General features: G+C 46.3%; 1 protein-coding gene across 3 annotated transcripts in view; it reads right to left on the minus strand.

Moving 5' to 3' along the window:
• The window catches only part of LOC140458900 (cell adhesion molecule CEACAM5-like), a 58,851-nt gene that overhangs the window by 26,258 nt on the left and 5,797 nt on the right, over window positions 1-26,796 (minus strand). The window lies entirely within an intron of this gene.

Raw genomic sequence — 26,796 nt, forward strand, 5'->3', positions numbered from 1 at the left:
CAAATGCTGGCAACTGGGACTTGATTAAGATAGCATGTCCGGTTGGCATGGACAAGTTGGACCGAAGGGTCTGGTTGTGTGCTGTATTTCTCTGTAACTCGATGACACTGAACCCAAAACATTAATTTTCTCTATAAATTTTGAATATTTATGCACAGGATGAGTATAAAATCATAAGGACTAGGAGCAGGAGTAGGCCATCTGACCTTTTGAACCTGCTGCCCCCAGCAATAGAGTGATGGCTGATCTTTTTGTGGGCTCAGCTCCCTTTACCTGCCCTCTCACTGACAAGAACGTAAGAACATCAGTATGTCACTGGCTAGACCAGCATTTATTACCCATCCCTAATTGCCCAGAGGGCAGTTAAGAGTCAGCCACATTGCTGTGGGTCTGGAGTCGCATGTAGGCCCAGACCAGGTAAGGACCGCAATTTCCTTCCCTAAAGGACATTACCGATGGGTTTTTCCTGACGATGGTCACCATTGGGACTCTTAATTTGCAGATTTTCATCAAATTCAAATTCCACCACCTGCTGTGCACAGGATTTGGACCCAAATTCCCCCAGAACATTATCCGAGGCTCTGGATGAACAGTCCAGCATAATACCACTGTTGCCTCCCCTGCAGATGCTGTCAGACCTGCTGACATTTTTTCAGCAATTTCTGTATTGGTTGCTAAAGTTGGGGGCTGGACACTGTTGCTACTAAATGCTCCAAATTAGGATCTTGTCTACAGTTACCTGAAGGACAGGTTAATAGGGTAATTAGAAGGTGTACATGGCAGCAGGGAGTTTAGATTACCTGCAGTATTGAAACAGGCCCTTTGGCCCAACAAATCCACACCGACCCTCTGAAGAGGAACCCGCCTCTTCAGAGTAACCCACCCAGACCCATTCCCCTACCCTATATCTACTCCTGACTAATGCACCTAACACTATGGGACAATTTAGCATGGCCAATTCACTGGCCTGTGCATCTTTGGACTGCGGGAGGAAACCAGAGCACCCAGAGGAAACCCATGCAGACACAGGGAGAATGTGCAAGCTCCACACATACAATCGCCCGGAGGCTGGAATCGAACCCGGGTCCCTGGCGCTGTGAGGCAGCAGTGCTAACCCACTGAGCCACCAGGCCACCCTATGTTGGAGCTGGACAAGACGGTTTAGCTATTTGACTGGAGTGCTGTGTGTAGTTCTGGGATTGTCACACTCTCGGAAGTAGGTGATCATACTGGAGGGGATGAGGTGGAGGTTCACCAGGATGTTGCCTGGGATGGAATATTTCGGTTCTGAAGAGAGACTGGATAAACTCAGGTTTCTTTCACGCGGAGAAGGTTGGGGGCAGCCTGAGAGAGGTGTATAAGCTTGTGAGAGGCATGGACTAAGTTGGTAGAAAGCAGCAATTCTCCTTTGACAATGTTACAAAAACAAGGGGGGAGTAGGGGAACAATTTTACATTGAAAGAAGGTTTAGAGGGTATTTGAGGAAAATGAGTTCCGCCCATGAGATCCAGAATCCACTGCAGGGAGGGTCATAGAGAAGAGGGAAGCTCATAGCCTTTAAAAAGTACCTGGATGAGTACTTGAGGTACCCTGATGTTGAAGGCTTTGGGCCTGGTGCTGAAAAGCGGGACTGGTGTAGATTTAGAGCAGTTTTGTTGCCAGCGCAGATTGGATGGGCCGAAGGGCCTTTGCTGTACTGTATGATTCCTGACTCATGTGCTGTGGAACCTGTCCCTTCAGTGGAGAATTTTATACTGAGATACACTACAAGTCCAGCAGGTTGCAGTCCTCAAAATAATACCCAGAGATGTACTGCGGGAGGATAGAGATTGGAGGGGCTGTCGGGTGGTTCCCTGGCGGTCACTTGGCAGAATATCCCGTTACTAGGACCTTCAAACAAGCTTCAAGGTCTAGCTCAACTGATACTAAAAAAGGCACACCACCACGACATTCCTCTATGTAAAAACGTTGCCCCTCAGGTTCCCTTTTATTCTTTCCCCTCTAACCTCAAACTGATACCCTCTAGTCCTCGATTCCCCAATCCTGGGAAAAAAACACAGTGCATTCACCTTATCCATGCCCCCCATGACCTTATACATTTCTATAATGGCCAACACCATCCCACCCCCCCACACTCCCCAGTCACCTATGTTCTAAAGAAAGAAATCCTGGTTTGTCCAACCTCTCCCTGAAACTCAGGCCCTTGAGACCTGGCAACATTCCCGTGGGTCTGCTTTCTTTTTCTTATTCAGGAGGGCTCTTACACATAACTGAATAACGTTTCCAACACTAAGCCTACCATGACTCAATGGCTACTACATGGCACTGGGGGCCAGATTCGATTGTAGCCGTGGGTGACTGTGTGTGTCTGCGTGTGTTTCCTCTCACACTCCCAAAGATGTGCAAGGTTAGGTGGATTGGTTATGGAAAGTACAGGGTTAGGGTAGGAGTGGTGACTTGCTCTTTGGAGGGTCACAATGGACTCGATGGGCTGAATAGCCTGCCTCCACATTGTACGGATTCTATTACTTCATTTTTTGCACTTTTAACCATTACCAGCAAATTTGCTCTACAGCCAATTTGACATTTACACACAAAATCTATTACAGACAATGGACGTCAACAAAGTGAGGGAGGGGTAGTACTGGGTCTACTTTATTTGTTTACCCCCATAATCAACCTGTTCAAAGATGGTATTATACACCATTGGAGGAAGGGGGATTTGAACCCAGGCTCTGGATCCCATGGGAGGCACACTACTATTTCTGGGTCTGCCCTTTATCTATTTTGCCTATCAACCTGTTCAGAGATATCCAGGTCTGCTTGACAAAGGGCTCCGGTAATGAGTTCCAGGGCAGGCCCGTACCTGTTTCCAAGGGAACTCTCACTCAACAAGCTCCATGAGGAATCATAGAATCCCTGCAGAATTAATTATAGAATCCCTAGAGTGTGGAAACAGGCCCTTCGGCCCAGCAAATCCACACTGACCCTCCGAGGAATATCGCACCCAAACCTCTTCCCCTATCCTAATACTCTCCATTTATCCCTCATGAATGCACCTGACCAACACATCCCTGATGAACACTACAGTGTGGAAACAGGCCATGTGGCCCACACCAACCCTCCAAAGAGTATCCCACCCAAACCCATTTTCCTATCCCTCTTACGCTATATTTCCCCTGATTAATGCATGTAGCCAACCCATCCCTGAACATTACAAGGCAATTTAGCATGGCTAATTCACCTAACCTGCACATCTTCGGATGGTGGGAGGAAACTAGAGCACCCGGAGGAGACCCATGCAAACACAGGGAGAATGTGCAAACTCCACTCAGACAGTTGCCTGAGGCTAGAATCGAACCCAGGCCCCTGGAGCAGTGAGGCAGCAGTGCTAACCACTGCGCCACCGTGCTGAGATTAATTAGTGATTCCCCATTATCGGGATTACCACATTCCTGAAACACGCTGGTATACCCCGTGCAAAGAGCTGTCCTAAACTAAGTGTTCCAAAGTGTAGAACTACGAGCTAAGGGAGATTTTTTTCACATAGAGGCTGCTGTGTGTATGGAATGAGCTGTGAGAGGAAGTGATGGAGGCTAGTACAATTAAAACACTTAAAAGGATGGATATATTATTGGAAGGGTTTTGAGGGTTTAGGAACAAGTGCTGGACTAGATTAGTTTAGGTTATCTAGCCGGCATGGTCTGAAGGGTCTGTTTCCACGCTGTACATCTCTGTGACTCTAAGCTGAGGGCAGCCTCCATAGGGCTCAATAGGGAAGGGTCTTTCAGCCAGAGTTTTCTGAGGGTCTGGAAACTTTAGAATAAGGTGGGGATTGGGGCGGGGTGGGGGGGGGTTGGGGGCACGGTGGCTCAGTGTTTACTGCTGCTGCCTCAGCATCAGGAATCCTGGTTCAGTTATAGCCTCGGGTGACTGCCTTTGTGGAGTTTGCGTGTTCCCTGCGTGGGGTTTTCTCCAGTTCCCCCCCCCACAGTCCAAGGATGTGCAAGTCAGGTGTATTAGTCATGCTAAAATGTAGGGATATGCAGGCTGGGTGAATTAGCCATGCAGGGGTTATGGTGGTGGGGGAAGGGTGATAGGGGTGGTAGGGGGAGGGGGACAGGAGAGTCTGGATTGGATACTTTTCGGAGGGTCATTGCAGACTCAAGTGGCCTCTCCCTAGACTGCAGGCTTGATACCAGACCAGCTACTTGTGAACATCAAGAGTTTTGAAACTGCATTGAGCACAGGCAATACTGCATGCGGAAAAGTGTATTTCTGTTAACGTTTTCCATGATTTTCATTTTGATTTGCTGTCAGGTTGTCTAACTGCCTATGGAATATATTACATTAAGAACATTATAAATCACACTAAGACACCTAAAAGTGATGTATAGAGACAAGTTGAACTTTATCATAAATTTAATTTTACACAGTTTTCAAGTCAAAATGTTTTGTAATGCACTTTTACAAATCTTACAAGTATAATTTTAGATAAATTTTATCCACAAACATATATAAGGGTAATGTTCGCTAAACTAGGCATGACCTAATCTGATGGGAGTCCTGGTATTGAAAACATATACATGAAAATAGTCTGCAGTTTTCAAGCTTTGTGTATTTCCTTTGGCAGTATTTGTTTCACTGTTTGCTTGGCGTTAGGAAGAAAGATTGTTGATACTGTCGGAGAAACAATTGGTCTTTGCAGTTTGTGCAAATGACTGCCTCCTGTTTTGTCTTTGTTGAAAGGCACCAAGCATTTGTTCCTGTCAATTTCTACCAGTTCACTGTGTACTTTATTGAACACGGTCGCTCCTACATCGTACGGATTCCCACTCCAAATCTTTGCTCAAGATTATAAAACTAGTGTATTTGAATTGCTTCAAAGCATCATCGAGATGTACAGCATGGAAGCAGACCCTTCAAGTCCAACTCATCCATGCTGATGAGATATCCTAAATAAATCTAGTCCCATTGGCCAGAACTTGGCCCATATCCCTCCAAACTTTCCTATTCATATACCAATCCATATGCCTTTTAAATGCTGCAATTTACCAGCCTCTATCACCTCCTCTGGCAGCTCATTCCATACATGCACCACCCCCTGCATGAAAAAGTTGTCCTTTAGGTTCCTTTTAAATCTTTCCCCTCTCATCTTAAACCTACGCCCTCTAGTTTTGGACTCTCCTACCTTGGGGAAAAGAGCTTGACGATTCAAACTATCCATGCCCCTCATGATTAATTTTCAAACCTCTATAAAAGGTCACCCCTCACCTCTGAGGTTCCAGGGAAAATAGCCTAGCTTAATCAGCCTTCCCCGATAGCTCAAACCCTCCAACCCTGCCAACATCCTCGTAAATCTTTTCTGAACCCTTTCAGGTTTCACAACGTCTTTCAAAGAGCCAGGAGACCAGAATTGAATACAATATTTGAGAAGTGGCCAAACCAATTTCCTGTGTAACCACAACATGACCTCTCAACTCCTGCACGGCAAATGACAATAAAGTCAAAGAGCTCCACAGCACGGAAAAAAATCATTTGGCCTATCATCGCCATGCTGGTCAAAAATAACCACCCAACAATTCAAACCGCATTGTTCCAGCACTTGGCCCTTAGCCTTGCATTCACAAGCGCACATCTAAATACTGGAGTCATAGAGATGTACAGCATGGAAACAGACCCTTCGGTCCAACCTGTCCATGCTGACCAGATATCCCAACCCAATCTAGTCCCACCTGCCAGCACCCGGCCCATATCCCTCCCAACCCTTCCTATTCATATACACATCCAAATACCTTTTAAATGTTGCAATTGCACTAGCCTCCACCACTTCCTCTGGCAGCTCATTCCATAATTCTAGTATGTTATGAGAGTTTCTGCCTCTCCCACCCTTACAGGCAGTGAGCCCCAGATTCCCGCCACCCTCTGACTAAAAACGTTTCACCTCACATCTCGTCCAAATTTACTGTCCCTTCAATCTCCTGGTATCTCTTTAGGTCACTTTCAGACTGAGAGAAGCACAGAGACTAAAACTTTGCAATCTGCATCAGGGACTTGGATGAAGGGACAAATTTGCTGATAATAGCAAGGTAGTGGTTTGTCCAGAGAGCCTGAAAAGGTATGTCATTACATCAGGAGAGCGGGCAAGACATTTGGTCAACGGAATATGATGTGGAAAAATGAGAAGTTGTCCAAATTATGAGGAAGAATTCATATTTAATGGACAGTGGATGCAGAATGAAGCAATGCAGAGGAATCTGAACATACTCGTAAATGAATCACAAAAGGTTGGTAATTCGGGAGTGTTCAGATTCAGCATGGAGACCTAATTTCCATCAAATGATTTTTATCCTATGACTCGTCCTTATTCATATGGACATTTAAAGGAGACAGAGTTCATGGTCATTTTGGAAGGGCGCGAATTAGTTAAGGACTGTCAGTGTGGCTTTGGTCAAGCAAGGTCTTGTTTGAATCGTTGGACTGCCTGTACTTTTCAGCGGGTCACCTATCTACAGGTATAACACAGGTACAGAAAAGTAAGTTCTTCACACAGAGGGTTGTTAATCGATGGAATTCCTTGCCCAGGGAAATAGTTGACACTATTTCAGTCATCACTGTTAAAGCTAAGGTAGATACACTTTTGAAAAAAAATAAAGAAATTAAGGGATATGGTAATAACATGGGTAAGTGGAGCTGAGTCCACAAAAAGATTAGCCATGATCTTATTGAGTGGTGGAGCAGATTTGAAGGGCCAGATGGCCAACTCCTGCTCCTAGTTCTTCTGTTCTTATAATACAGCCTACTTTGGACACAGTGGCTCAGTGGTTAACATTGCTGTCTCACAACAGCAGGCATCCAGGTTTTATTCCAGCCTCAGGTGATACTGTACATTCTCCCCTTTTCTGCGTGGGTGTCCTCTGGGTGCTCTGGTTTCCTCCCACTGTCCAACACTGTGCAAGTTAGGGTGGACTGACCATGCTAAATTGTCCATAGCTCCCGGGGACGCGCAGGCTGGGTTACGAGGATAAGGTGGGTCTGGGTGGGACGCTCTTCTTTGATGGGCCGAATGGCCTGCTTCCACACTGTAGGGATTCTATCCAGTAAAATTCTAACATTCCTCATTTTGGGCTTCAAAACAATTGCAGAAAAAAAAAGTATCCTTTACTAACCCACGAAAAGATACAATTTACATTCCCTATAAATCTAGGAGAACAAAAATAACAAGGAGGGTCAGTGAGCTAAGTCTGTTTGATTCATGGATTTTATCAGAGCTTCTAATAAAGCCCTATATGGCATTCCAGTCAGAAAATTACAAGCTCATGGATATCGTTGAAACTAATGTTGGAGGCTTGCTCAGATTTATTTCTGGTCCCACTCTTCCACCTATCACAACACGTTTTACAATTAACCACAGAGTGACGATATGGACCAATCATGAAGGGATTTGATTGCATGTGCTTCAGTCATAGAGTCATGGAATCATACAGCACAGAAACAGACCGTTTGATCCATGCCGACCATAATCCCAAACTAAACTCGTCCCACCTGCCTGCTCTTGGACCATATCCCTCCAAATCTTTCCTATCCATGTACTTATCCAAATGTCTTTTAAACATTGCAATTGTACCCATATCCACCACTTCCTCAGGAAGTTCATTTCACATGCGAACCACCCTCTGCGTAAAACAAAGCCTCTTGGGTCTTTTTAAAAAAAAAATCTTTCTACCTCTCACCTTAAAAAAAACTCCTCATCTTGAAATCCCTAACCTAGGGAAAAGACACCCACAGTTAACTCCGTCAAAACTCCTCATGATTTTATAAACCTCAATAAGGTCCCTCGCAGCCTCTTACACTCCAGGTCCCTGCCTTTCCTTATAACTCAAACCTGAGCACGGTGGCTCAGTGGTTAGCACTGCTGCCTCACAGCGCCAGGGTCCCAGGTTTGATTCAAGCCTCGGGCGACTGTCTGTGTGGAGTTTGCACGTTCTCCTCGTGTCTGCGTGGGTTTCCTCCGGGTGCTCCGGTTTCTTCCCACAATCCAAAGAGATGTGCAGGTCAGGTGAATTGGCCGTGCTAAATTGCCCATAGTGTTAGGTGCATTAGTCAGAGGGAAATGGGTCTGGGTGGGTTACTCTTCGGAGGGTCGGTGTGGACTGGTTGGGCCAAAGGGTCTGTTTCCACTCTGTCGGGAATCTAATCTAAATCGTCCTGGTAAATCTCTTCTGAACCCTCTCCAGCTTGATTATATCCTACCTATAACTGGGTGACCAGAACTGGGCATAGTATCCCAGAAGAGGCCTCACCAATGCCCTGTACGACATCAACATGACACCCCAACTCCTGTACTCAAAGCACTGAGCAATGAAGGCAAGTGTGCCAAACACTTTTTTAACCTATCTATTAGAAAAAAGGTTCAGCCACGTTTTGTTTTGGGAACAAAAAATATGTCGCCAATTGCATTTGAAACATTTGCCAGACATGCAAAGACTTTAGACCAAAAAGGGGGTTTTGGACTGTGCAATGATACACGTGTCTTATAGCCTAACATCCATAAATTAACATGAGGCAAAGATGGATAACAGACAAATGGTGTTCAAACACTCAATGGAACGTATCAAAAAGCAAAGGGCAAACAAAATAGATCCCAAAGGAATTAGCAATCACCACCATTCTCTATCTGGAACAAAGGGTTGGCCTAATGGTGATTACAAAACACATTGTCAATTTTAGTGAAACCCATCTGGCTCACCAATACCCTTTAGGAAGGAAATCTGATCTCCTTACCTGGTCTGGCCAACATGTGACTCCAAACCCCAAACTAACTGATCTAGTGGATGACATTGACTGCTCACATGTGGGTTCCTCAATGGAGAGACGAAATGCAAACTGGATGACTGCACTACAGAACTCCTTTCTGCCTACAAAAACGGCCCTGAGTTACCAGTTGCCTTCCACTTCAACACATCACTGTGTTACCGGCCAACATTTCTGTCTTGGGCCTATTGTATTGCCCCAGTAAGGCTCAATGCAACTTTGAAGAACAGCATCTCATTTTCCACTTGAGGACCCTGCAGCCATCATGACTCTATATCGGATGCAATAATTTTAGAACCTGAGCATCTTCTTCCATACCCTTTACCCATCCCAACATCCCAGGCCTTGCTTTCAGCACAGCTAACCCATTTTCACCCACTTATGGTCCCTGTAGTGATTGGAACATGTACCTCATAGAACATGTGTTCCCTGATTGGGGCTGTTAACCTTGTCCAATCAGGGACGCCCAGTTGTTAACCTCGTCCAATCAAGGAGCCCTGGCTGTTAACCTGGTCCAATCAGAAAGCCCTGGCTGTGAATCTGGTCCAATCAGGGAGCACTGGCTGTGAATCTGGTCCAATCAGGGAGCCCTGGCTGTTAGGCTGGTCCAATCAGGAAGCCCTGGCTGTTAATCTGCTCCAATCAGGGAACCCTGACTGCTAATCTGGCCCAATCAGAGAGCCCCTAGTTGACAGATGTAAACAGGAGGGTCAGGAATTCTGTTAATGCTGAAAGCTGGCTCTGAGGGAGCCGGGTCAGTGTCAAGGTCTCTCCACATTTAAGTAAAGAGTGACTTAGCGACAGAATACCGACCTCTGTGGAGTTATTTCAGTCCCCATTAACAGTATTTCTTTTTCCTTGGCGTACGATCATCCATCCTTAGGTTTGTCTTGATGTCATCACTCGCATGTCACTTCTAGCATTCTGTCCTTTAGTCCATATTTGGGCCAAGGTTGTAATGATGCCTGGAGTTGAGTTGCATTGATAATAACCAGGAGAAAGTGAGGACTGCAGATGCTGAAGATCAGAGCTGATAAAGTGTTGCTGGAAAAGCGCAGCAGGTCTGGCAGCATCCAAGGAACAGGAGAATCGACGTTTCGGGCATGAGCCCTTCTTCAGGAAGGGCTCATGCCCGAAACGTCGATTCTCCTGCTCCTTGGATGCTGCCTGACTTGATAATAACCAGACACAGCACCAAAGAACAGCATATCTCGTTGCAAGCACTGACGGTGATTCATTTTATCATTATAGAATTCCTATGGTATAGAAAGAGGTCATTCGGTCTATTGAGTCTGCAGCAACCCTCTGAACAGCATCACACCCCAACACAGCAAAAGTTTAAGGTGAGAGGGGAAAGATTTTTAAAGTGACCTGAGGAGTAACCTTTACACGTAAAAGGGTGATGTGTATATAGAACGAGCTGCCAGAGGAAGTGATGGAGGCTGGTACAATTTCAACCTTCCAAAATGTGGAGGTGCCGATTTTGGACTGGGGTGGACAAAGTTAAAAAAACACACAACACCAGGTTATAGTCCAACAGGTTTATTTGAAATTCACAAGCTTTCGGAGCGCTGCTCCTTCGTCAGGGAGCTAGTGGGACAGGATCCTAGGGCACAGAATTTATAGTAAAAGATCAACTGATGCGATGTATTGAACAAACCTAGATTGCTGTTCAGTCTTTAATCACTTATTAATGAATTGAAATCTGCAATCCATCCTATGTAAATCCCAGAACTTCTTTCAAGTCGCATCCCGAGATAACTTAAGGATTCTTTTTTACAAAAAAAATGACTAAATCAAGATTGGGATACAGACAGACTCTAACCTTACACCTGTAACGCATTGTCTGAGCTGAGATATCTTTTTACTAAATAAAACCTTAAGTTACCTCAGGACTGTGACTTGAAAGATGTCTGGGATTTACATATTAATTAACCGAAACCTGCATCCCCATTTCTATGTGATTAAAGACCGAACAGTAATCTAGGTTTGTTCAATACATTGCATCAGTTGGATGACACTTTGGTCTTTCCCTATGAATTCTGTGTCCTATGATCCTACCCCAACTAGCTACCTGATGAAGGAGAGCAACACTGAAAGCTTGTAATTCCAAATAAACCTGTTGGACTACAACCTGGTGTTGTGCGATTTTTAACATTTTGAATCACAAAATCGAAATCATAGAATCATAGAATCCCTACAGTGTGGAAACAGGTCCTCCTGATGAAGGGCTTTTCCCCGAAACATCGATTTTCCTGCTCTTTGGATGCTGCCTGACCTGCTGTGCTTTTCCAGCACCACTCTAATCTAGACTCTGGTTCCCAGTATCTGCAGTCCTTGTTTTTACCTTTGGCCCACATCCACACCGACCCTCCGAACAGTATCCACCCAGACGCATTCCCCTACCCTATTACTCTACGTTTCCCCTGACTAATGCACCTAACCTACACATCCCTGAACACTATGGGACAATTTATCCTGGCCAATTCACTCTAGCCTGCACATCTTTGGACTGTGGGAGGAAACCAGAGTACCCTGAGGAAACCCACGCAGACACGGGGAGAATGTGTGAACTGCACACTCGAGGGTGGAATTGAACTCGGGTCCTTGGCGCTGTGAGTCAGTCCCTTCTTGGTAAATGGTGGAGACCCTTCGGTGAGTGGTGTTCAGGCTGTATACAATCGGGGTGTGGCATAACAGCAGAAATAATGGAAGTTTATCAGAGAGCAGATGGAGTATTAACGGGAGATTTTAACTTGTAAATGGACTGCAAAAGTCAGCTGGACAAAGAGTTGTGGAGCCCATAAGCATGCTTTCGAGATTATTTCTGAGGACAGCGTCTTCAGGAGCCATTTGCAGAACAAGCTCCCTGTAGTATGCAATGAGATAGAATTCATTATATGATCTCACTACCACGGTATCCCCGGGTAGCAGTGACCAGGATATAATTGAATTTTACATTTAGCTTCAGGGAGAGGGGAGGGGATCTGAGGTTATTTTTTATAAGAAAGCTTACAGAAAGCCAATTAATGAACGCCAGTAAAAAGTAATTGGGCAAATTAGGTCAATCAAGATAGAACAGAGAACATAGAACATAGAAGAATACAGCGCAGTACAGGCCCTTCGGCCCTCGATGTTGCGCCGATCCTAGCCCACCTAACCTACACCAACCCACTATCCTCCATATACCTATCCAATGCCCGCTTAAATACCCATAAAGAGGGAGAGTCCACCACTGCTACTGGCAGGGCATTCCATGAACTTACGACTCGCTGAGTGAAGAACCTACCCCTAACATCAGTCCTATACCTACCCCCCCTTAATTTAAAGCTATGCCCCCTTGTAATAGCTGACTCCATACGTGGAAAAAGGTTCTCACTGTCAATGATGCAGTGACATGCATTCAAGAGCATATTTCAAAACATGTAGAACGTATTCCAACAAGTTGGAACAGTTGCAAACGACCCACCATCTATATTTTTAGAACGTTGATCAAGCGTAAAGAAACTGCATACAATTAAATAAGGTGAAAGATGCTGAGGGTCTTGCCAGGATAGGTGTGAAGAGGATGTCTCTGCTTATAGAAGCATCTAGAACCAAGGCCTGCTATTTAGAATCGAGGGGTCATCAATTTAAAACAGAGAGGGCACAAGATATTTTTTCACAGGGGGCGGAAGAGATCGACATCACAGAGAAAAGTCCCTTCAGCCCATTGTGTCCTGTCAAAAACAACCACCTGAGTATTCAAATCCCATTTCCCACCATGTGGCCCACAGCCTTGGCATCACAAGTAAATACGTCTTCAACGTGATGAGGGTTTCTGCTACTCCCACCCTTACAGGCAATGAGTTCCAGATTCCGCCCCACCTCCCACTCGGTGGGTGAATATTTTTGCCCTCACGCCTCTATAGGGTCACCCCTCAGCCTCCGATGCTCCAGGGAAAACAGCTCCAGCCTATTCAGCCTCTCCCTATAGCTCAAACCCTCTAACACCGGCAACATTCCTTGTAAATCTTTTCTGCACCCGTTCAAGTTTCACAATATCTTTCTTTCCTGTAGCAGGGAGACCAGAATTGAGCACAGTATTCCAGAAATGGCCTAACCAATGTCTCGTACAGCCACATTCTGACAAGCCCATCTTATTTCTCCTTTATTAGTTTCAACCCCACCAATTTTCATATAACCCCTATAGTGTGGAAACAGACCATTTGGCCCAACAAGTCCACACCACCCTCCAATGAGTAATCCGCCCAGACTCATTCCCCTACATTCATCCCTGACAAAGGCAGCTAACCTACACATCCTTGAACACTATGGGACAATTTAGCATGGCCAACCCACCTGAACCTGCACACTCCTGAACACTATGGGCAACCTAACATGGCCAATCCACCCTAACCTGCACATTCTTGAACATTATGGGCAATTTAGCATGGCCAATCCACCCTAACCTGCACATCCTGGACAGTGTGGGGCAATTTAGCATGGCTAATCCACCCTAACTTGCACATCCTTGGATTGTGGATGGAAACCAGAGCACCCGGAGGAAACTCACACAGACACAGGGAGAACGTACAAACCTCACACAGACAGTCAACCCAAGGCAGGAATCAAACCCGGGTCCCTAACACTGTGAGGCAGCAGTGCTAACCACTGAGCTACCATCCACAGCCTTACTGACTGACCCTCCTACATTCATGTCTGAATCATTAATACATGCCACAAACAACAAAAGCCCTAACACTGGCCCCTGTGGGAGCCACTGGACACATCATTACAGTCACAAAAACAACCTGACTATTGTACTCTGCTTCCTTCAAATCAGCTGATTCTGGGTCTAATTGGGCAAGTTTCCTTGGGTCCCATCGCTTAAAATCAACAATAGTTTTGTGGCCACAGTTAAAAAGACGAGCTTCACACTTGAGTTTTATCAATTGAGCTTACGCTCGACCAGCTACCACAATGGTATTTGAACGCAGGTCCCCAGAGCATTAGATAGTCCTATGGGATGGTGAGGCCTGAATGATATTGCCACTGTGTCACGACCTCTCCCATCCTCTCAATTGTTAACAAAGTTGTTAAATGTTCCCGATTCGCTCTATTCACATTTCCGCGGGCTGGTTTCCTAATCTTTTCTGAACAAGTCCCCAGCTGCTTCTTGTAGGAATTCCAATGCTTCCTCTGATTGTGTCGCTCGTAATTCTGTTAGAGTGAATGGTGGAGTCACTGAGGCCTGTTGCGTAGTCGGCCCTTTGGCCCATTTAAAGCACCAAAATGAACTAGGCAAAAGTGAGGACTGCAGATATTGGAGATTAGAGTCAAGATTAGAGTGGTGCTGGAAAAGTACAGCAGGTCAGGCAGCATCCGAGGAGCAGGAAGTCAAACTTTTGCACCGTTGCAGCTCCTGCTCAGTGATGTTGTAGGTTAGAAGGCTACACTCTCTTTCACCCTCTTCTGACAGGCAGCAGATATAAATGTTTGTATGCACGTATGAACAGAGTTTCTTCCCCACTGTTACTAGACTTCTGAACGGACCTCTCAAGTTTTAACTTTAATGTTGACCTTCCTCTATGCGGACCTTCTCTGTGTCAGCAACGTTGTATTCCTCGTTCTGTTCTATTATCCTAATGCATTCTGGGTAGTACGATCTGCACACAAAACAAAACTTTTCACTGTATCTAGGTACATGTGACAATAATAAATCAAATCAAGATTCTCAGGTCCGTATTCAAGAGCTCTCCAAGGTTCTGCCCCTTCCATCCTTTCAGTCAGCGATTCCTAACCCTCACAGAAATTAGACTTCGGTGGAGCTACAACACAAGATTCATTGCACTCCAAACAGGAAGCGATGGATCAAAGGATCCCACATCTAACTAATAGGAACCCTAAGCTCTGTATGTTCCTGAACATCCAGTCGGGAATGGTGTTTGGCAATTGGCAGGAGGTGCAGGCTCTATAAAGATCCCAACGATGGAGGGGTCCAGCACATCAGTGCGAAAGAAATGGCTGAAGCATTTGCATCTATCCTTCTGCCCACAAGGGCCAAGTGAATGATCCATTGCGGCTTCTCCCTAAGCTTCCCGGCATCTCAGAAGAACCAAATTGATTCACCGTAATACCAAGACATAACTGAGGGCAGGGTGTACCACATTGTATTAAAGCTACAATAGTGGCATCTGTCCCCACAACGTGCCCACTCTGATGCTGTGTAGAAAAAGGAGGGAAAATTTAACCTCACCAGTCGCCATCCTCTCAGTCTACTCTCAATGGTTAACAAAATAGTGGCAGGTGTTGCCAACGGTACCGCCCAATGGCACTTGCAAAGGAGTTGCCAGCTCACTGGCACTCAGCTTGGGTTTCGCCAGGGCCACTCAGTTCCTGCTGTCACCTTGGTGCAAGCATCACCAAAAACAAAATCAGACATCGATGTCACGCCGCGTTTGATAAGAGTGTGGCATCAGGGAGCCTGAGCAAAACTGGAATCAATGGGAGTCACAGGCGAAGCTCGAAATTGGCTGGAGTAAGTTCAAAGGAAGGTGGTCAGGATCGTTGGATGTCAGGAGTTCTTCAGCATAGGCCCCGCCACTTTCTGCTGTTTCATCAATAGCCTTCCGTCCACTGTAAGGTTAGACGTGGGGACGTTCACTGATAATTGCACAGTGTTCAGCACCATTCGCAACTCCTCATATACTGAAGCAAACGGTGCCCATGTGCAGCAAGACTACATTCACTTCATAAGGGGGCAGTGCCATTCATTCCACAAGCCAGTGACCATCTCCAACAGGAGGGAATTTAACCATTAACCCTTGATCCATTCTCAAGCCAAGATCAACATGCTTACCGTTGATCAGAAACTAACCTGGATCAGCCACATCGTGATGGCACGGTGGCTCAGTGGTTAGCACTGAGTTAGTACCAGGGACTTGGGTTTGATTCCAGCCTTGGGGCAACTGTCTGTGTGGAGTTTGCACATTCTCCGTGTCTAGGTGGGGTTCCTCCCACAGGTCAAATACATTGGCCGCGCCAAATTGCCCCATAATGCCCAGGCATGTATAGGTTGGTAGATTTAAAACAGTACAGGCCCTTCGGCCCTTGATGTCGCACCAACCTGCGGAACCAATCTGAAGCCCACCTATCCTACTTTATTCCATTTTCATCCGTACGCTTATCCAATGGCCATTTAAATGCCCTTAAAGTCTACTACTGTTGCAGGCAGTGCCTTCAACGCCCCTACTACTCTCTGAGTAAAGAAGTTAGCCATGGGAAATGCAAGGTGATCGGGACAGGGAGCTGAGTCTGGGTAGGGTGCTCTTCAGAGGGTCTGCGAGGACTCGATGGGCCAAATGGCTTGTTTCCACACTGCAGGGATTCTGTGATCCAGTGGTGCACCATCCATGAGACGCACTGCATCAACTCGTCATCGTAGCCTGCACCTTCCCATCTTGTACGGTGAGTTGGTTAGCCTGAGAGATTCCAAAGGAAAATGGTCCGGGGAGTGAATGTTGGAGTCAGTGAATGAAATGTGCAATCAAGTGGGCTGCTTTATTCTGCAAAGCCTTTTGAATGTTGATAGAGCTACACCCATCCAGACAAGTCTACTCTATCACACAGCGGTCTTGTAGTTTGTGCTTACAGATATATTCTAAACAACACGCTCAGAGATGTAATTGTACATCTCTTCAGACTTGAACCTGAACCTCCTGGCTCAGACGTATGAACACTACAACTACACCATAAGATCCTTGTTGATTTGTACTCACACAGGAACTAGTTTCCCGAGCTTTTCAACTCTTCGTTCACCGGAGACCTCCGCGAGGGCAACGGAAAGTCAACCATCGCCTCAAAGGGCTGCTCCCTCGTGAGAGGGATAAAGAGACCACCTGCACCAAGGGTCACCATTCTTCAAGGAAGGGGCAAAGATCGAGAAGGCAGGACCTTTGCCAGTGTGGGAATTGAACCCAGGCTGTGGGCATTACTGACCAGACATCCAGCCAACAGGGCTAACTGTGGAAGCCATTTTGTTGGTCATGGCTTCCCTCCCAGTGAAGGAACCATTTTGATTAAGTGCCCCTCACCCCGTAGAACGATAGTACTCGGCATGTGAGCTGTGAGAGGCTGTTCCGCGGTCTCCCGCACATTGCTTAGTTCCTCTCTCACAATGATGCGATGTATTGCTGGTGTGTGTCGCTTAACTGCTCGAAGACGCCTCCTCTTGTCTATTAGCTTTCTCTCTTCCTGCCATGATTGCTAATGTGTGTTGTTCCTCGAATTAAGGACTTCTGTCCTACATTTGTTACAGCTCTCTGTAAACAGCCTCTTAAGTGATAGCCTCCAACCCTTGTCCACTTGTGGAATGTGTAGCATCAATTAGGGCTGACCCCGAGAGCTGACCCCCGATTCGGTACCTCCTCAGACTATCCTGACAATTTGTGATTGATGGTCAGCCCGGGTCTTGTTCTCTATATAATCCTGTAACTTTCTGTGGTACTTCAAAGTCTTACCGAGCCACATGTGTGGGTCAGTGGTCTCCCTATGGTGCATCGTGTAATAAACTGGCGAATGCTCAAGATCTGCCTCTCGAGATTTTCTTCAACACTAACCCACTCCATTTTCCAACGTCCTGGTAATCTTATTCAAACAGCAGATTGTGCTTCAATACTAACTACAGATAAAGTCATGATCATCCACTGTCAGCAATCCTTCTGAAGAGATTTCCCAATAAATCTCCCACCCAGGTTAGCTAATTAGTCTGTCATTATTCTGGATCAAAGGGTTTATTTCGCGACAGTAAGTTGAACAGAGTTGGTGTTACCCACTTCCTTTCTCTCAGGAGCGTTAGTCATACAACACAGAAACAGACCATTTGCTCCAACCAACCCATGCCAAACATAATCCCTGATTAAACAAGTCCCATCCACCGACAACTACCCCATACCCTTCCAAACATTTCTTATTTATGTACTTATCCAGATGTGAGGGTGGCTTAAACAGGTTAGAGCGGATTGGTCATATTGAATTGTCCCATAGTGTTCAGGGATGTGAAGGTTAGGGTGGATAGGCCATGACAAATTACCCCATAGCGTTCTGGGATGTGCAGGTTAGGGTGGATTGGCCATGCTAAATTGTCCCATAGTGCCCAGGGATGTGCAGGTTAGGGTGGATTGGCCATGCTAAATTGTCCCATAGTGTCCAGGGATGTGTAGGTTAGGGTGGATTGGCCATGCTAAATTGTTCCATAGTGTCCAGGGATGTGCAGGTTAGGGCGGATTGGCCATGCTAAATTGTCCCATAGTGCACAGGAATGTGCAGGTTAGATGCATTAGTCAGGGGTAAAATGTAGAGTAGAGGGAATGGTTCTGGATGGGTTACTATTCGGAGGGTCGATGTGGACTTGTTGGGCCGAAGGGCCTGTTTCCACTCTGTAGGGATTCTATGAAATGTCTTTTAAAGATCACAGCTGGACCAACACCCACGTCTTCCTCTGGAATTTCATTCCACACACAAACCACTGTCTGTGTACAAGAATTGTCCCTCATATCCTTATTAAATCTTTCTCCTCTCCCCTGAAAATTATGCCCCCCCATTCCTGAAATGCCCCACCCTCGGGAAATGAAGCCTGCCATTCACCTTATCTATATCCCTTTTGATTTTATAATCCTCTCTAAGGTCACCCCTTAACTTCCCTACCCTCCAGTGAAAAAAGTCCAAGTCTTTCCAGCCTCTCCTTTTAACCCAAGCCCTCAATTCCCAGCAACATCCTGGTAAATCTCTTCTGACCCCTCTCCAGTTTAGTGATATCCTTCCTGTAACAGAGTGACCAGAACTGGACACAGCACTCCAACAGAGGCCTCAACAATGTCCTGTTAAACCTCAACGTGATGTCCCAACACAGCAATGGAGGCTGTGTTGTCGAATATATGTCAAGGCCGAGTTAGATATTTGATTGACAATTCTGCTAAGGCTTTTGGCAGAGGCACAGAAAGTGGAGCTGAGGCCACAGTGGGGCTAGTTCTGATTTTATTGAATGAGGATAAAGGGCTGAATAGCCTACTCCTGTTCCGAAGACCTAGGCTCACTCATTGAATCCATGAGTGCAGCTCCAACAACACTCAAGAGCTTAACACCATCCAGAGACAAAGCAGTCCCTGCTTGATTAGCACCACATCCACTCCCTCCCCCACTGGCGCTCAGTAGCAGCCAGTGTGTACCATCAACAAGACACGCTGCAGAAATTCACCAAAGATCCTCAGACAGCACCTTCCAAACCCACGACCACTTCCATCCAGGAGGACGAGGGGAGCAGATACATGGGAACAGCACCCCGTGCGAGTTCTCCCCTCTGAGCCACCCGTCAGCCTGACTTGGAAACTTTCCTTCAGTATCGTTGGGTCAAAATCCTGGAACTCCCTCCTTAGGGCACCATGGGTCGACCTACAGCACAGGGAATGCAGATCATCACCACCTTCCCGAGGGCAACTGGGGACAGGCAATAAATGCTGGGCCAGCTAGCGATGGCCTCATCCCACAAAAATAATTTTTTAAATTTGCCCCATTTCTCAAAAATGATAAAATGTCAATAGCCCTCTTGCATCTTGCCTGTAGACAGCAAGTTTTAGAAAATGATGGTCTGAATGTCTATAATTTGCCTCCTTGCCACTCATAGTAACCTGGCAGACATTCCCCCTTGACTTAGTTATTTGCCTATTTATGTATTTTCAATTAAAGCCTTAATTTTGTTTGCTCTCAATAAATTTAGAGCATCCAATATTTCATATGTCTCTGCCTTAACTTAAATGTCTGCATTTTCTCCCAAGTTTGTGAAGAACGATGAAAAGTGTTCATTAACAGTCGGATTTGACACACTAATTTTTTTTGTCTTTTCCCTAGGGTGGGAGGATTTCAAGACTCAGAGGCATATCTTTAAGGTGAGTGGGGAAAGATTTTAAAATGACACGAGGGGCAATTTTACTATGCAGAGAGTGGTTCGTATGTGGAATGAACTTCCTGAGGAAGTGGTGAATGCGGGTCCAGTTACAACATTGAAAAGACATTTGGATAAGTGGACAGAGTCACAGAGATGTACAGCCCGGAAACAAGCCCTTCAGTCCATACTGACCAGATATCCTAAATTAACCTAGTCCCATTTGCTAGCACTTGGCTCATTTCCTATACATAAACCCGCCAGATGCCTTTTAAATGCTGTAATTGTACTTAAACAGCAAAAGCACTAGGGTTGGAGGAATATAGGAGAAAGTGAGGACTGCAGATGCTGGAGATCTTATTGTATCCATTGCTCCCGATGCGGTCTCCTCTAAATTGGAGAGACTGGGCGCCTCCTAGCAGAGCGCTTTAAGGAACATCTCCGGGACACCCGCACCAATCAACCCCACTGCTCCATGGCCAAACATTTCAACTCCTCCTCCTACTCTGCCGAGGACATGCAGGTCCTGGGCCTCCTCCACCGCCTCTCTCTCACCACCCGGCACCTGGAGGAAGAACACCTCATCTTCCATCTCAGGACCCTTCAACCCCAGGGCATCAATGTGGACTTCACCAGTTCCCTCTTTTGCCCTCCCCTCACCTTACCCCAGTTTCAACCTTCCAGCTCAGCACCATCCTCATGACCTGACCCACCTGTCAATCTTCCTTCCCACCCATCCGCTCCACCTTCCTCTCTGACCTCTCACCTTTACCCCCACCTCCATCCACCTATTGCGCTCTCAGCTACCTTCTCCCAGCCCCGCCCACCCCTCCCATTTATCACTCCACCCCTGAGGCTCCCAGCCTCATTCCTGATAAAGGGCTCCTGCCCAAAACATCAATTCTCCTGCTCCTCAGATGCTGCCTGACCAACTGTGCTTTCTCATCACCACACTCTCGACTTAAAGGGATATAAGCCAGAAGCAGGCAGGTGGGACCGGTTTAGTTGGGAATTATGTTTGGCTTGGATTGAAGGGCCAAGTGACTCTATGATTACATTTGAGGCCTTCATTACATCGTCTCTTTCCAGCTCCCTTCTCCCTTCACTTATTTGTTCTCATTTCTTCTGTTTTACTTTTACCCTGCCAATTCTCTGCATTCTTACTTTTTGTATTCCCATGTAAGGTTTCCCGTAGTATGGTCTTGGAGCACCAAATTTCCTTCTCGTGCCTTCTAACTTGAGCCAGAACATTTCTCACCGTCTATCACCGATTTTATTTCCCAGTAGCTGTTTGCAGTCCACTTGTTTTGCTGAATTATCTCTCACCTCAGTGAAGTTCGCGTTTACCAGTCGAAAACTTTTATCCCTGTTCTATCCTTACCTTGTTCCATAATGGCAGATAAATCTAACCAAATATTCATATTTTCATCAAATTAGAGTCACAGAGGCATAGAGATGGATAGCAACTTTCGGTCCAACTTTCCATCCTAAACTAATCTAGTCCCATTTGCCAGTACTTGGCCCATATCCCTCAATTCCTACCAGTTCACTGTGTATTTTATAGAACAAGTTAACTCCTATATTCCCACTCCACTCAAGGCTATAAAACTGGTGTATTTGAATTGTTTCATAGAGTTATAGAGATATACAACACGGAAACAGACCGTTTGATCCAACGCATCCATGCCTATCAGATATCCTCAATTAATCTAATTCCATTTGCCAGCACTTGGCCCATATCCCTCTAAACCTTTCCTAATCATATACCCTTCTAAATGCCTTTTAAATGGTGTAATTGCACCAGCCTCCATCACTTCCTCTGGTAGCTCATTCCATATGTGCACCAGCCTCTGCATGGAAAAGTTGCCCCTTAGGTCCTTTTTAAATCTTTCCCCTCTCACCCTAAACCTACGCCCTCTCATTCTGGACTCCTCCACCGCAGGAAAAGTCCTTGTCTGTTCACCCTATCCATGCCCTTCATGATTTTATAAACCTCTGTAAGGCCGCCCCTCAGCCTCTGGCGCTCCAGGGAAAACAGCACTAGCCTATTGGGTCAGTGTGGATGCGATGGGCTGAATAGCCTGCTTCCAGACTGTAGGGATTCTATGCTTCGGTAGAGGATAGACTTTCACTGATTTGACAATGTTTGCGAAGGCAATATCATGGCTTGATTTGAGATGCAAGTAAAATCATTCCAACTAAATGCATCAGAAAGCACCGTGAATACCCTCTCAAGTTAAGCAAAGGAAGATATAATATAAACCTTCTGTATCTGTGAAAACAGATTGTGAATTCACCTATCCGTGCCAAAAACATAAGCAATGACAAAAATCAACATCCGCGATACTTTTGACCATTAGAACCTATTTTTAACAAGCTCCTCATGCGTAAAATTTATCGTTTGTGGGAACTGTCAGGAATGGGTCCCTCCTGGGTACGGAGGATTCTGATGAGGATGTTGGGAGACACCTATTTTCGAAGTAAACAGGGGACATTAGTGGGAGGTCATGGAGAACCCAACAGGATTCTTTGAAAGCCTTCAAGCTAAGTGTGACCGTTATCTCCCTGACAGGAGATAGTGCCATGCCAGAGGCTGGGACAGTGATCTGTTCCAAAATTGCTCCTTGCTCATTCGTTTAGAGGAATGTTTTGAAAGTTTCCTTCCCACTGGTTTCCAGTCACTCTGAAAGAGCTAGTTAGCTCTTGGGGGCAGGGAGAGTATCTGAAGGAATGCGTGAACACAGCTGTGAGAGAGAAATGACTGCTTTCCTATCTGTTGTGTGTTCCTCTATACAAATAGTTTACAGGTGAATCACCCACATTACAGATTCCTAACCAAACCGCATTGCATTGTTCGGCTCTGATGCTGCTTCCAGCCATGAAGCTTGTATATTGTGTCAGTGAGTTACCGTTTACCCTGCTCGCAGTATTTAGGGTCTGCCCCGTTTGACCCGGGGGATGTTAAAACCTCCCGCGACTCTGACACTGCGCCGTTTCCCCCAGTCTTGGTTCTCCCTCACACTCAGAGCCAAGAGGCTGGCTGCACACAGAGGATGGCAGTGGGCCAACCCAATTTGCAAGCTTGAGATTGAAACAAAACCCCCCCCGAAAGGACTGCTGGAAAGCCGAAAGGAAAACAGAAATTGCTGGAGGGACTCAGCAGGTCTGAGTTTCTCCAGCAATTTCTGTTTCTGTTAAAGTTGCAAGCTCTTTATTCTGATACTCATCCTGTCCTTTCCATGTTCATGTCATATTCTCTCCTTCAGCCGTTATGTTTTTCCTCCAGAGAACCATCAGAGGATTTTAAAATGTTATATGACATCAAGGGGGAGAGGTCTCTATCCTTAAACCCCTCTCTTACTGTGTAGTTGTCACATTTCACAGACCAGAATATTCGTACCATAAAGGTAACCATTACATTCATCTCCACAATGACTCACACAGCTCTGCTTTTTCCTACAGTCGCCTAACATTTATATTTTTCCTGTATGCATCCAATTCATGACTGAACTGAAGTCTGAGGCACCGCACTCTGGAATATAAAAGGACTCTCTGTCCAGAAAAGCTTGTCCTCCTCTCTCTCTCTTTCTCTCTACCCTCCCCCCGCCCCCAGTTCTTTTGGAAAGTTTTAATCCACACTGTCTCGTTATCGTTGATGCTGCCAGTGGAAAAAGTGTCTCACTGATTAGCTCTGTCGAATTCCTCGTGCTGTTGAATTTAACTCCCTGCCCTTCTCTGCTCCAGGGAGGACAGCTTCCCACGGCTTTCAACATACACACCCAAAGCTCACACACACCCAAAACTCACCCTCACCCACACAAATCTGACACACACACACACACACACACACACACATACCCAAACACACTCACACATACACGCGCTCACACACATACACACACACACCCAAACACACGCACACACTCAAACACACACCCCCCAAACCATCTCTCACACACGCACACTCTCACACACACCCACACGCACACATACACTCACACAGACCCAAACTCACACCCACACCCAAACACACACATACACCCAAACACACCCAAACTCATACCTCACACCCAAATTCACACACAGCCAAACACACACACCCAAACTCACACCCACACCCAGATACACACACAGCCAAACACACACCCACACCCAAACTCACATCCACACCGCCAAACACGCACACTCCCAAACACACACACAAACTCACACCCACACCCAAATACACACACACAGCCAAACACACACACACCCAAACTCATACACTCACCCAAACTCACCCACACCCAAACATACACATATACCCAAACTCTTTCTCACACACACACACACACACCCATGCATACTCACACACATGCACGCGGGCACAGACAGCCCAACACAAAAGATTTACAAGGATGTTGCCAGGGTTGGAGCTGTAAGGAGAGGCTGAATAGGCTGGGACTGTTTTCCCTGGAGCATCAGAGGCTAAGGGGTGACCTTATAGAGGTTTATAAAATTATGAGATGCATGGATAGGATAAATAGACAAGTTCTTTTCCTGAGGTGGGGGAGTCCAGAACTAGAGAGCATAGGTTTAGGGTGAGAGGGGAAAGATATAAAAGGGATGTAAGGGGCAACTTTTTCACACAGAGGGTGGTACATGTGTGGAATGAGCTGCCAGAGGAAGTGGTGGAGACTGGTACAATGACAACATTTAAAAGGCATCTGGATGGGTATTTAAATAGGAAGGGTTTGGCGGGAGAGGGGCCAAGTGCTGGCAAATGGCACGAGATTGATATAGATATCTGGTCGGCATGGACAAGTTGAACCGAAGCTATACATGTCTATGACTCTATGCGATGTTGTCTGTCAGAAAGAGGGTGCCACCAACCTGGACAAGGAGTGTTTTAATGAGCATTAATCTGTTGCCATTGCTACAGTCCTGCCTGCCCAGAAATCCCACCCCCTCCAACCCCCTGTTCTTGCTGCCCACCAGATGGAGACCACTCAGCCCCTCAAGCCTATCCTGCCACTCAATAAGATCACAACTGATCTGTGGCCTTCGGCCTGTCTCCTTCACCTTTGACGCTACCCAACTACAACATGGTCTTTGTTTCTGAGCAAGACTACTCAAAAATCCAATAATTTCATTCTGATTCTTCTTTTAAGTCAGGGTACCAACATAATGTTTTTAAAAATTCATTCATAAGTTGGGGGTGTCGCTGATTAGGCCAGAGTTTATTGCCCCATCCCTAATTGCCCAGAGGGCAGTTAAGGGATAACCACATTGCTGTGGGTCTGGAGTCACGTATAGGCCCAGATCAAGTAAGGACAATAGTCTCCTTCCCTAAAGGGTATGAGTAAACCAGATAGGTTTTTCCTGACAAGTAAATCACGGTTATCATAGAATCCCTACAGTGTGGAAACAGGCCCTTCAGCCCAACAAGTCCACACTGACACTCCGAAGAGTATCCCACCCAGACCCATTCCCTTATTACTCTGCATTCACCCCTGACAAATACATCTAATTTACATCTCCCTGAACTCTAGGGGCAGTTTAGCATGGCCAATCCATCCTAACTACACCTCTTTGGACTGTGGGTGGAGAGCAGAGTACACAGAGGAAACCCACACAGACACGGGGAGAATGTGAAAACTCCACCCAGACCAGTCGCTCAAGGCTGGGATCGAACCCGGGTCCCTGGCGCTGTGAGGCAGCAGTGCGCTAACCACTGAGCGGCTGTACCACACCATTAGACCATTAACGCCAGAATTATCTCTCATTCGAATTCTGGTGTGACGGGATTCGAACCTGGCTCTCTAGAACGTAACCTGGGTCTCTGGATTAACAGGCCAGCCCATACCACACCTCCCGCTCCTGTAAGTTCAGTTTTTAATTTTATTTCTCTTAGCCTTTCTGTGACCAAAACTAAAGTCCTTCCTTTCGGTTATGAAACAGTTACCTCCATGCTCACGAAATTGTACAGGCTGGTCTGTTTGTATTCTCTCACATGGGCATTACTGGTCAGGCCAGAACTTGTTGCCCGTCCTTAACTGCCACTTGAATGGTGTGGCATGCCAGGCCATTTCAGAGGGCACATGAGAAGCAACAACATTGCTGCAGTTTTGGAATCACATGTGGGCTAGTTCAGGAAAGAGTGGCAGATTTATTTCCCTATCAGTGAACCGTAAAATGCCTACAGTACAGATTCCACCCATTGTATCTGCTCCGACCCTCTGAAGAGCATGCCACCTTATCCCTACATTTACCATCGCTAATCCATGGGTAGCACAATGGCTTACAGCTCCAGGGACCCAGGTTTGATTCCACCCTTGGGCAACTGTGTGTGGAGTTTGCACATTCTCCTCGTGTCTGTTTCCTGCGGGTACTCCGGTTTCCCCCAGCAGTCCGTGCATGTGTAGATTAGGGTGGATTGGTCGAGCTAAATTGTCGCATAGTGTTCAGGGATGTGCAGTTTAGGGTGGATTGGCCATGCTAAATTGTCCCATAGTGTTTAGGGATGTGTAGGTTAGGGTGGATTGGCCATGCTAAATTGTCCCATAGTGTTCAGGGATGTATAGGTTAGGGTGGATTGGCCATGCTAAATTGTCCCATTGTGTTCAGGGATGTGCAGGTTAGGGTGGATTGGCCGTGCTAAATTGTCCCATAGTGCCCAAGGATGTGTAGGTTGAGGTGGATTGGCCATGCTAAATTGTCCCATAGTGTCCAGGGATGTATAGGTTAGGGTGGATTGGCCATGCTAAATTGTTCCATAGTGTCCAGGGATGTATAGGTTAGGGTGGATTGGCCATGCTAAATTGTCCCATTGTGTTCAGGGATGTGCAGGTTGGGGAGGATTGGCCGTGCTTAAATTGTCCCATAGTGCCCAGGGATGTCCAGGTTGGGGAGGATTGGCCATGCTAAAAAATGTCCAGGCTAGGTGGGTTAGCGATGGGAAACACAGGGTTACAGGATAGTCGGGGCTCTGGGTGGGATGTTCTTCAGAGGGTCACAGTCGACTTGATGGGCCAAATGGCCTGCTTCCACACTGTAGGGATTCTATGATAACCCATCTAGCA

Source organism: Chiloscyllium punctatum, chromosome 34 (genome assembly GCF_047496795.1).
Source record: "Chiloscyllium punctatum isolate Juve2018m chromosome 34, sChiPun1.3, whole genome shotgun sequence".
Classification (NCBI taxonomy): Eukaryota; Metazoa; Chordata; class Chondrichthyes; order Orectolobiformes; family Hemiscylliidae; genus Chiloscyllium; species Chiloscyllium punctatum.